At 35.8% G+C, this 11063-nt stretch overlaps 1 long non-coding RNA gene across 1 annotated transcript; it reads right to left on the bottom strand.

Annotated features, from left to right (window-relative positions):
* Window positions 1-519: 519 nt before the first annotated feature.
* LOC138348498 (uncharacterized) lies at window positions 520-1935 on the bottom strand. The gene is made up of 3 exons (XR_011221126.1): window positions 1559-1935; window positions 1174-1353; window positions 520-783 (listed from the first exon to the last, which is right to left on the bottom strand). It is a non-coding gene; the product is annotated as an uncharacterized lncRNA (long non-coding RNA).
* Between the last annotated feature and the right edge of the window lie 9128 nt (window positions 1936-11063).

Raw genomic sequence — 11063 nt, 5'->3', positions numbered from 1 at the left:
AGAGGCCGGCAATATTAGTTATAAAAAAATCAAAACAAGAAAGGTAGACGTAATATCGTAAATCACAAGAAAAATGAGTGTTATACAGTAAAACCTCGAGGGAGACTTATGAAATTATCTCAATTCTATAAGGTATAAGATTGGAATATTTACATAATTGTCTATTACAATTAAATTATTCATCCGATCATATTCATTAAAGTATCTTTACCTGATATTCTGAACCAAAAACAAAATTACCTCCAACAACTCAAATCGACCATGCCAAAAACATGATATTAGGCCCCAAATTCAAATATGAAATCATTGTATTATAGAGCAAAGCCAAATCGACTTCAAATTCTACACACTTAAATAAATACTAATAACATATCTCGATACATGCGTCCTTTTCTATAATTTCCCTTTTAACATCCACAAACCACAAAAGGAAAAAACCCTCAGTACATTTATATGCTTACTCCAAGCTACCTTTCATTATAAGAACTCAAGTCTCTATGAGTGAAAACACAAAGGAAATAGATCAACTTAATTATAATTAATTAATAACAAATAGAAAGCAACGTTACAATACATACATTAAAGTACAAGATTTCAACGTAAATGACATAATCCAATTTTTATTGTAACTCCATAGAACTATAGAATTAATTAAGCACCATTGCTAGCTAGTCGTATAAGCATTTGGATTAGCCTTATTAGGATTTGATTCAATACTTTTAGTCCTCTGGAGATTTGGATTAGTCATCGTCGGAGCACGATGAAGCCTACATCTGAATGAACCTGTATCATCATAAAAACGAGTTTAAATTATATATATTGACAATATAAAAAAAGTATTGCTAAATCAAAAAAAATTACCAACACTAACTTTGTATAATACGTACAATGATGAACCTAACTTTTGGACAAAACTCTTTTGCTTATATTTAAAAAAGAAAATCATACAATATTACTAAGTAAACACTCATGATTTTGTTTGGAATTTTCAGATTAAAAGTGATTGACCACCCATTGTAACATTGATTGGTATTTCAGCATAAATTTAGTAAAGTAACTTGTTTGTGCAAGTAAAATTATATCGAGAATGTTAAAAAAATAATAATAAATTATTATATTGTTAGTGTATATAACTGAACTTCGATTCAATCGAAGTTTGATTAAACAAGGAACCTGCATGAGTCGTCGGAGAACAAAGACAATTATTCTTGGACATACTTCCTTGCCTTGCTAATCCTCCCGTCGTTACATTTTCCGATGGTGGCGATATATTTTCCGGCTCCGTCGATGAATTAATCTCCACCTTCATATCCTTAGTTGTAATTGCTCCACCTTCCATATTCCCTCTTCTGACTGAAAAAAAAAAACACACATCAAATTTCATTATAAAAAAAAAATTACAAGTCAATTCACTAAAATGAGTACTAGCTAGTACAAAATTAATAGAAGGTGGAGAATATTTTGTTTTCTCTATGATTAGTATCTTCTTTTTTTTTTAACGACGAAAAAATTTTCAAATCTCATAATTTACGATGAAAGGCCTTGATTTTGAACTTACTTGATCTTGGATGTGTAAGAAGTTGTCTTTTTTAGCAATATTATTGGGGTATGGCTTTTTAAATAAAGATAAGAACTTTGGGAAAAGGGAAGTGATAGTCCAACAGGATTCATGAGGATTATCTTTTTCGATTTTTATGTCTGAGTTTATATTCGATCTTTTATTAAATTTAGATCGTGTATTGCATAATTTATTTAAGAATGATATTTTTGAATTTTTTTTTTATATTCAAAACTCAAAACTTATAATTAAGAGCGAAACAATTCTATCACTTTACCGTAATCATTATTAATTTCGTAAGGATATTTGGTTGTGGGTGAAACTAAAAGGATAAGGAAAAAAGAAAAAGAAAAGTGATGGGATTGCACTATTGTAGTAATTAAAGCAAAGATAGGTATAGTCATATATATATTTATTTTCATTTTATTATATAACATAAATAATATAATACAACTTTCATCTTTAATTCAAATATCTTTAGTCTTTTTCTTTCTTTGGTGTCACGAGAGATATAATCAACTCCATAAAATGTCCCATCTGCATCCAAAATTTAAATCACTTTATGGTCATCACTCAACCACTCCAAATATCCTAAATCAATACAAAGAAAACTTTAATCTATTTCCTACTTTTTTTTTAGAATATTTTATATTAGTATTGTATGATATTTGTGCATAACTCAATCTCTTCTTCAAATCTATACAAGGAAATCATCAATTCATTCTTCAATCAATGTAGCACTTACCCACTCTAACACCCCCCCCCCCCCCCCACCTCACGATCAGTGTTTTGGGAAGCGAGAAGCGGAAAAAAGCGACGAGGGCTTGCTTCACAGAAGCGAGAAGCGTGAAGCGAAGCACTCGCTTTTTTTTAATTAAAAAAAGCGACATTTAGTATAAAAATAAAAAATATTAAATAACTAAATAGAGGTAATATAGTCTTAGATTGAAAGAAATTACATAGGCAAAAATACTCATAAGTCATAACATATAAAGCAAAAAATAAAAAACATAATTAAATCACAAAGATTCAAACTCCTATTCTTCAACTTGATCCTCAAACTCTTCAAGTGCTATAACCAAGGGTTCTACTTGGTCATCATCTTCTTCATCATCAGAAGACTCATCAACAAGGTTTCGACTTGAACTAGAACCTCCAACTTCTCTTTCCTTGCCCCTCAATGTACTCCTCCTAAAACTATAAATATTCTCCTCAACACCACTTGCCACAGAAACATCACCATAAGCGAGACTTTCTTTTTCGTACACTTGTTCATCTTGATGATGTTGTGGTGCTCCAGTTAACCATTCATTTGCCTCATCAATACTATCGAACAAAATTGAATTAATGGTATTACGAGCCTTGTAACGACGCGCCAATGTTCTATTATATTTGATGAGCACTAGATCATTAAGGCGTGTCAACTCCAGCCTATTTCTCTTTTTACTATGGATCTGCACATAGTAGAAAGTAATAATAGGAGGACTTGGGATGATTAAGATATCAATTAAATTAGTAATAATGTATTAATGTAATGTAGTTTCTCACATGTTCATACACGCTCCAATTTCTCTCACAACCGGATGCGCTACAAGTTAAACTTTGTACTCTTATAGCAAAAATTGTTGCAAGTTTGAGACATTATGACCATATTGCATCCACCATTCAACTGTAGAAGAGTTATTTTAAAAGATGTGTAATAACTTAAAAGTTGAAGTTGTAAACAGTTAAAAGATGAAATTCTCACCTGGTGACCTCAAGGTTCTAGCTCTAATGACTGATTCAATTCCAAGTAGGCCACCCGCTTTCATGTACACACCAAGCTCCTCCCCTATTTTGTCTTGCAAAGTTTTATCTGGGATCATCCTCTCTACACATTTATGATATGTCTGCCACACTTCTTCAGTTAAAGTCTTCATGTGATTATTTTTATAGTAGAGTCCTAGGTTTAAAATGTGTCCCGCTGCATGCAAAGGCTGATGAAGTTGATCTGTCCACTTTGCATCAATGATTTCAAAAACACTTTGATATTTTCTTGTATCATAATTGAATGTCTTTTCAATACTTTCTTTGGCCCTATCCATGGCTTCATAAATCGTGGCGGATCTAGAATTTTAAGGTTGTGGGTGCTCTGAAGTGAAACTATAAAAAATATGTGTTAACAATGAGATTTGAACCTTGGTACAACAACATTAAAAGAGTCTTAAGTACCCATCCTAGAACCATTGGGCCAACTATATGATTTATTCATTGGGTGCTCTATGTTAATTTTATACAAATACCTATCGATTTTTACATAGATATATATATATTGTAATGAATTTAATGGGTGCTCGAGCACCCGGCGGACACCATGTGGGTCCGCCCCTGTCATAAATGTAACCCATTGGTGGGTTTTTTCCCCATCTACCATACGAAGTACATGAATTAAAGGACCACCAACTCTGAGTGCTTGAACAACGTCATTCCAAAAAATGGACTAATGATATGTCTCACAACTTCTTTACCAAGAGGTTCCTTTGAATAAATACTCTCATTCCATTCAGTTGACATAAACAAATTTCTCAAATTTTTCTTTTGCTTATAAAAACTATATAAAGTAAAAAAAGTTGTTGCGAATCTTGTCTTGGCGGGTTTTACCAAATTTCTTTGCTTTGTATATCTCCTCATCATATTCAACAACAGTGCCCTTTGATTGATATAAGCATGTATCTTAACAGCCTTGCCAAAAACTGTCAAAAAAATGACAGTTAAAATATAAAGAAATCTAACATGAAGTTTAAAAAAGCAAATTAAATATCAAGACTCAAGTTCACCTGTAGAATACGGGGCTTGTTTGAAAATATCACCAAACATCAAGTTGATACAGTGCTTTTTTTGTTCTCGCTTGCATTATCAGTCACAATTTGTACCATATTTTCCTGCCCTACCTTCATGATAGTCTTCTCAAACAAATTAAACATCTTATTAGAGTCGGTAAAAGAGTTACTAGCATCATAAGATTCAAGAAATACACTTCCTCTTGGAGAGTTCACCAAAACATTAATGACCATTTTTCCGTTCCTTGCTGTCCATTTATCCATCATAATGGAACAATCATGCGTTTTTTATTGAACCTTATGTTCTACTACTATCTTGTTTGTCCTCTCCACCTCCTTTTTTTTTAGAAAAGGAACTCTTACCTCATGATAGGTGGGACGCTTCATTCCAGGGCCATATTGGCCGACTACCTCAATGAATTCACCAAAACTATCTGTGTTGTTAACACAATTGAAAAGAAATCCTGCATCATACATCCACCTAGCAAAAGCAGATACATCACGATCCCTCAAAATCTTTCTAGAAGATTCTAAGTCAAACGGTTCACCATTTCTCTTTTCGTTTGATTTTTGCGAGAAATAGAGATTCAAAGGACCCTTTACGATGTTATTGATGAAAGACCCACTCCCACTACATGAAGGCATCCTTTGTTGCTTTGAGGGAGGCCCCATTGGCATCGACATATTAACTTTAAATTCATTATCATCCATTTCATCATTATCAACAAGATTAACCATGGATGCTTCATGGTTTAATTGAGTTTTAAACTCATTTTTCTTCAACATATATTCTTTGATCTCTTCCCTCACTTTATTCGGAACTTTCGTACATACTTTTAAATCTCTATAGCCATCCATGAGATGTCTTTTGTGACGAAAGATTCCACCATTGTATGTCACATCACAAAAGATACATTTGACTTTTGTGTTACTACCCATAGGAGTTCCATATGCCCAAGCCAGATCTCTCTTTTGTGAAATCTTTTCAAAAAATATAAGTTCACTAAATACTACAAACAAAAAGAAAGTTTCAAAAAATAATATAAAAAAAGCTGCTAGCATACACACTAATCACAAAATAAAAAAAAAGCAAAAGAATTGAAAAAAAAATAGAGGAGGCAACAGTCAGTAATTAGAAAAGAGCAAGCAGCAGAGATGAAGAAAAGAAGAGAAGAAGAAGAAAAAACTAGAGTAGTCGAAACTCAGAGAGATGAACTAACAAATATTAGCTAAAAAAGAGATAAACAAAAAGTTACCTGCAGTCGGTCGAGGTTGAAGAGAGAGGCAGCCAACAACCTCAGTCGAGATCGTCAGGAGAGAAAGAAGAGTCACAAGGAGAGAAAAAAGGGAAAGAGTCGTGAGGAGAGAGAAGGTTATATTTCAGATTATTTTTAAAAAAAAACTTAATTTTTTTTTAAAAAAACCCTAATTGTCGCTTTTTTTTTTATATAAAAAACGCGCTTTTTCCTTAGGGTCGCTTCTCGCTTCTTCATCTGAAGTGAGAGATTTTTTCAGATTGCCTCGCCTCAAGATAAAAAAGCGCACAAGGGTCGCCTCGCTTTAAAGCGCGCTTTCACAACACTACTCACGACCAAGTCCAACAAGAGCGTGGATCAAAAGTCCAAACATGGATGAACCTGACTCTGATATCATGTAAATATATGGCACATAAATCTAAATCAACCTCAGAAATTAACTATTGGCAAACATACTTCACACTATCAATTAGCTACAGAAAGAAAAAAAATGAAAAAGAGCATGTGAGCAGTACATTGTATCAGCACGTGAGGGAATAAAATTAGTTAGGTTGTTAGAATAATTCTACAAGATTTATACAAGTGTACAACTGAGATTTTTCTATATTTTTGTTTTTGCTTATCTTCCTGCAAAGAATACTTCTATATTATAGATTGAAGATAATGATCAATAGATTATCAAAAAAATTCCACAAACGTCTCCTCCATTTCGTATATGGTATCAAAGCAGTAAGCTCGATCCATTTCTCATTCACTTATCATCTACAATGGGATATTCTTCATCACCCTCCAATAATTCTGGAACCAGTGTTGCACCTGCAGCATCTGCTATGGACTTCAGTCACCTCTATTATCTTCATCCCTCTGAATCTCCTGTAATAAACCTCATAAGCACTGCATTTGATGGACGATGTTTTCTCGGGTGGATGAGATCGATCTTGATAGCTCTTTCAGCTAAAAGGAAGCTAGGCTTGATCAGTGGCACTTGTCAAGCACCAACTTCCAGTATCTGATTTTTTCTCAATGGAATTGTTGTAATGAAATGTGTTTTATCGAAAAATTGATTTTCGAAAAGAGTTTGTTTTATTTTCGACTTTTAGGAGTCGCCACTTAATTTTTAAGAAAAATCAAGAAAACTTATTTCCAAAACAATTTAAACAGAAAAAATCGTTTTGAAAACTTTAAGGGGTTCGGGATTCATATTAGTGTCTTAGGAAGGTGTTTAAGGCACCTAAGACACTCCGTTAAAAACGGTTTTCCGGCGATTAACTATTTGACTATTTTTGTTTTAACTTTTGCAATTTTGAATTTGAGTTTATTTCATTTAAACAAATTTACAAGTTTTTGCAATATTCATCTTGCCAATTTTATTTTTAAGGTTAAAGCACTTTAACTCAAACGAACTTAGAAATTGAATTTTGAACATATTAGAGTTTTAAACAAACTTACGAGTTGAAATATTTATCGTTTTGAGATTCCCTTTTAGTTGCAAGTTTTGATAAAATAGATAGACGTTTCGAAAGGAATTTGGAGTTTTCTAATCCTAAACTAACGACATTTAAAACAAAACGTCAACAAATAGCAAAGAGAGATAGAGAGAGGGGGAGAGAGAGATTTGGGTCAAAGTTTTCGGGTTCTGTTCGCCTTGACCGAAACTTGGACCCCCCTGCTTTTGGGTTTTGACCCATTCACCTGTCCTAAGATAAACATACAAAATAAAATATGAGAAAGGTAAAGCGATAAGGGCTTATGCCCGTTACAAATAAAAACACAATATAAAATAAATAAATAAATAGGGTCTTCCAGTCTCTCTTCTCCCAACTTCTTCAATTCTTCACTCCTTTTACGCGATCCTCGACTTTGGCGAGTTGACTCGATGGAAAGAATTTCCGAGCCTTTATATCTCTCCCGAATGGAATCCAAAAATGGACTCGAGGAAGGTTTCACGTGCCATATGCCACAAAACAAACGAAATGAGAATGGTCATCTTCAAACAAGTAACTAGAAAAAATAAATTCACAGGCGCAACAATGACCTTTTTTAACATGTAATGCTAATCGCATGCTCCTAAGGACAGCAAAACCAGCATCCAACAATTTTAAATAACAACTTTAAGGCTATGTGAGTCAAAATCTAACAAAAGGAAGGCAACCAGCAACTTATAACAATCCAAATGCTAAGATCTCAAAAAGGTCATGTAACATCGCTAAGCGTACACAATTGTGTATCAGTGAAACTAAGGTAGGAAGTAAAAAAAACATTTTTTATATCAATAGTAATCAAAACGCTTTGAGGACAATGAGAAAGCAACACAACAACTAATCCTCACACAACCAGATTCTCAAAGCAAGTATATCATGGAACTCAACACAACAAATTTAACGACTAACCATCTCTGCCAACTTTTCGAGACAAGACAATGGACTACGCAGTGAAGAAACATGAATAAATATCCTTGAGAACAAAACAGATGCAAAAATACCAACTAAACTTTGTTGGAAATAGATAACTATCATCAGAAAGTTCCAGATAACTATGGAGATGAAGAGAAACCATCGACATTCAAGAAACATCCCATTTGGAAAAGTTGAACAGACTCCTTCAGCAGCCATGGAACGAAAAGTGAGAATAATAACAACAACACAATCAAAGGTAGCGACTTCGTGATCGAAACAACATGCTAAGTTGAAAAGACGAGGAAAACTTAAGAGGACGGTTACCTTCTTCGGAGCAGCGACTGAGGACGATGGCGAGCGAGACGACTACCACCGTGCGAGAATACGATGTTGTTATCGAGACGGAAGCGAAAACTCTGTTTCGAATCCTTTCGGCTAACGGTAAAAACAAGGCGAGAGGGAGGCAAACTCTCTTTGCTTCTCGTCTTCTGAATCAAACCGGAAAGAGACAGAATGTTCTTGAAATTCTGTCTCCACCCTTTGTGATAAAACTCTCCCAATTTCTTTTAGTTCTCTCGGAAACAATAGAACAAAACCAAGAATCTCTTTCTCGAATTTTCTTTTTAACTTTTTCTTTTCCAGGAATTCCAACCCTCTCCCAAATTTCCCAACTTTTCGTGATCAGAATCCCCCCCCTTTTTTTTGAAGAGGGGAGGGGTTTATATAGAGGGAGAAATTTCGGGTTTGAGGGGTTAGGAGGGTGGGTGATACGATTTTCCGCCCATTTTTGAACTCAAAATCGAAATCCCTTTGGGTCAAACCCACAAGGCAATTGCGTGTTGGCGAGGGCGACGGAGACGTCTCGCAGACCTGCTTGACAGCGGCAGGGTATGGGTCTCTGTCGTTACGTCTCGCTCACGCGAAATGGAGGGGGGAAGGGAGAAGAACGTGGGGGAGACGCGGGAGAGAGGGAAAGAGAGGGATAGAGACGCGAGGGGGAGAAAGCGTGGGAAGGGACTGTTTTTTGAGAACTTCCGCGCGTAGGCTTTGGGAATTAATTTGCTGGGTCGGGTATTAGGTGTTGGGTCGGGTAAGGAATATAATGGGTTGGGTTTAAAAATTTGAAGGGAGTGTTGGGCTTGTTTAAGAGAAGTGGGAGGATTGGGCCTCAGCATTGGGTAAGGTATTGGGCTGGGAATGGATTTGGGTGGATTGTTTAAAATGTAAAAGAATTCAATTTTAAATAATAGCCAATTGATTTAAAACAACAAATGAATTTGGTACAAATTTGTTGACGAGCTTACTTATTTGGTAACACAACTATTTAAATTATAAAATAATGATTCAAAATATAGTCGTGATTTAAAGTAAACTAGTTTAATAGAATACCTTCAAAACTTAAGATATACATATATACATATACATATACATACATATGTATATATATATATATATACATATTTTTATTTTTATTTTTTTTTTAATTTTCGCAAGACTTATAAAACTAATTAACTTAAATAATTTGAAAAACTCATGAAGCTCGATAATTAATTTATACCAACGCGGGTCAAAAATTGGGTGTCAACAACTGTCCCTCATTTTACTTGGGTTGATGCAAGCAACTCGAGGAAAATGAAGTTGACCGAACCAATTTTGACCAACTCCATTCGCTTTTAAAGAGAAGGATTTGACAAAGACTTTAGGAATTAGGGCCGAACCTTTGAAAACGGGTCTCCTACATATCTCAGGCTATATGAGAATTCAGACCACTTGTAGTTCGATAAGCTTGATTCACCGCATGATTTTGAGAGAATCAAAAGCCACATCGATACCGAATTATGAAGGTATCGAAATGCTTGATAATAGGATTCGAGAGCGAATGTTGGAATACAGCCGAGTTTTCAACATTGAATCCGCCTACATACCCTTAAACCTTCGGGATCAGGCTATGTGTAGTTCGACTCGATCGGTGGAAAAGGAAATCTATTGTGCTAGATAACCTTTGGTTTTGGACAAGTGACAAATTAAACGAGTATGCAAAAAAGGCTTGTAACCTCTTAACCATGAATGTGGAGCTCTTCACATACATAGGTAAGAACTTACACGGACATAATTTCCAAAGCTCTTGGCGCATTGTCACTCAGATTGGAAACTTGCCCCCGATAAAACAAAACTTCCGGACGCGAGACGGAAACTGACAGAAACTAAAGAAAAACCCGCATGTTTTGAGAGGGTGGTTCGATTGTGGTGGAAGTTCCTTCTTCCAAAGTTCTGTCTTACTTCTTATTTTCTTAGCGATTCGAGTTTTAGGCTTACTAGAGTTTGCAAGAACGTGCAAGAGTCGTGAGTAAACCGTCTAGTGCCGCACGGAACATAGTCCGAATCAAAAAGTCCGTGACAGTTGGTATCAGAGCCCTGGTTTATCGTAGGAAAATGACGAACGGAGGAAACGGTGGCGGCACCCCCAACGTTCAGGGAGGAAAGAAGAACAAAAAGGGAAAGAACAAGAAGGGCAACGAACCCAGTCTGCCCAACCCTCCACCAGGCGACCTGCCAACAGGCAGTCTTCCACCAGGCGACCTGCCATCAGGCAGTGTCCCCTCGGGCGACCTGCCATCAGGCAGTGTTCCACCAGGCGGTTTACCATCAAGCGATCTGCCAACAAATGATCCTCCACCAGGCGACGGACAAACATCTTTCCAGGAGAATACAGATGAGGAAAGTGAAGACGACGTCAGCGAAGACGTTATAGACGTCACTGTTGGACATGAATGGATTGCCAGCGTTGAGAGGGCAAGACTTGCTGTTGAGATTTTGGGGCAGCGCTTGAATGGTTTGGACAGCGATGTTAAAAACCTTGAAGAAAATTCCCTTGAGGAAGTTAACATCATCCGGAAGGAGTTGGATCTACGCAAGCGGACTGAATTGGAGTTGAAGGAGTCCATTACTTCCTTGGAGTTCAGGTTGTTGGATGCCACCACAATGATCCAGACCCTGAAGAACAAGGTAGTAGCCCTCGAAGAAGAGAGGGAGG

Source organism: Solanum lycopersicum, chromosome 5 (assembly GCF_036512215.1).
Source record: "Solanum lycopersicum chromosome 5, SLM_r2.1".
In the NCBI taxonomy this organism is placed as follows: Eukaryota; Viridiplantae; Streptophyta; class Magnoliopsida; order Solanales; family Solanaceae; genus Solanum; species Solanum lycopersicum.
Note: the sequence above shows the minus strand (reverse complement) of the source record. Positions and strands in the feature narration are given on the sequence as shown.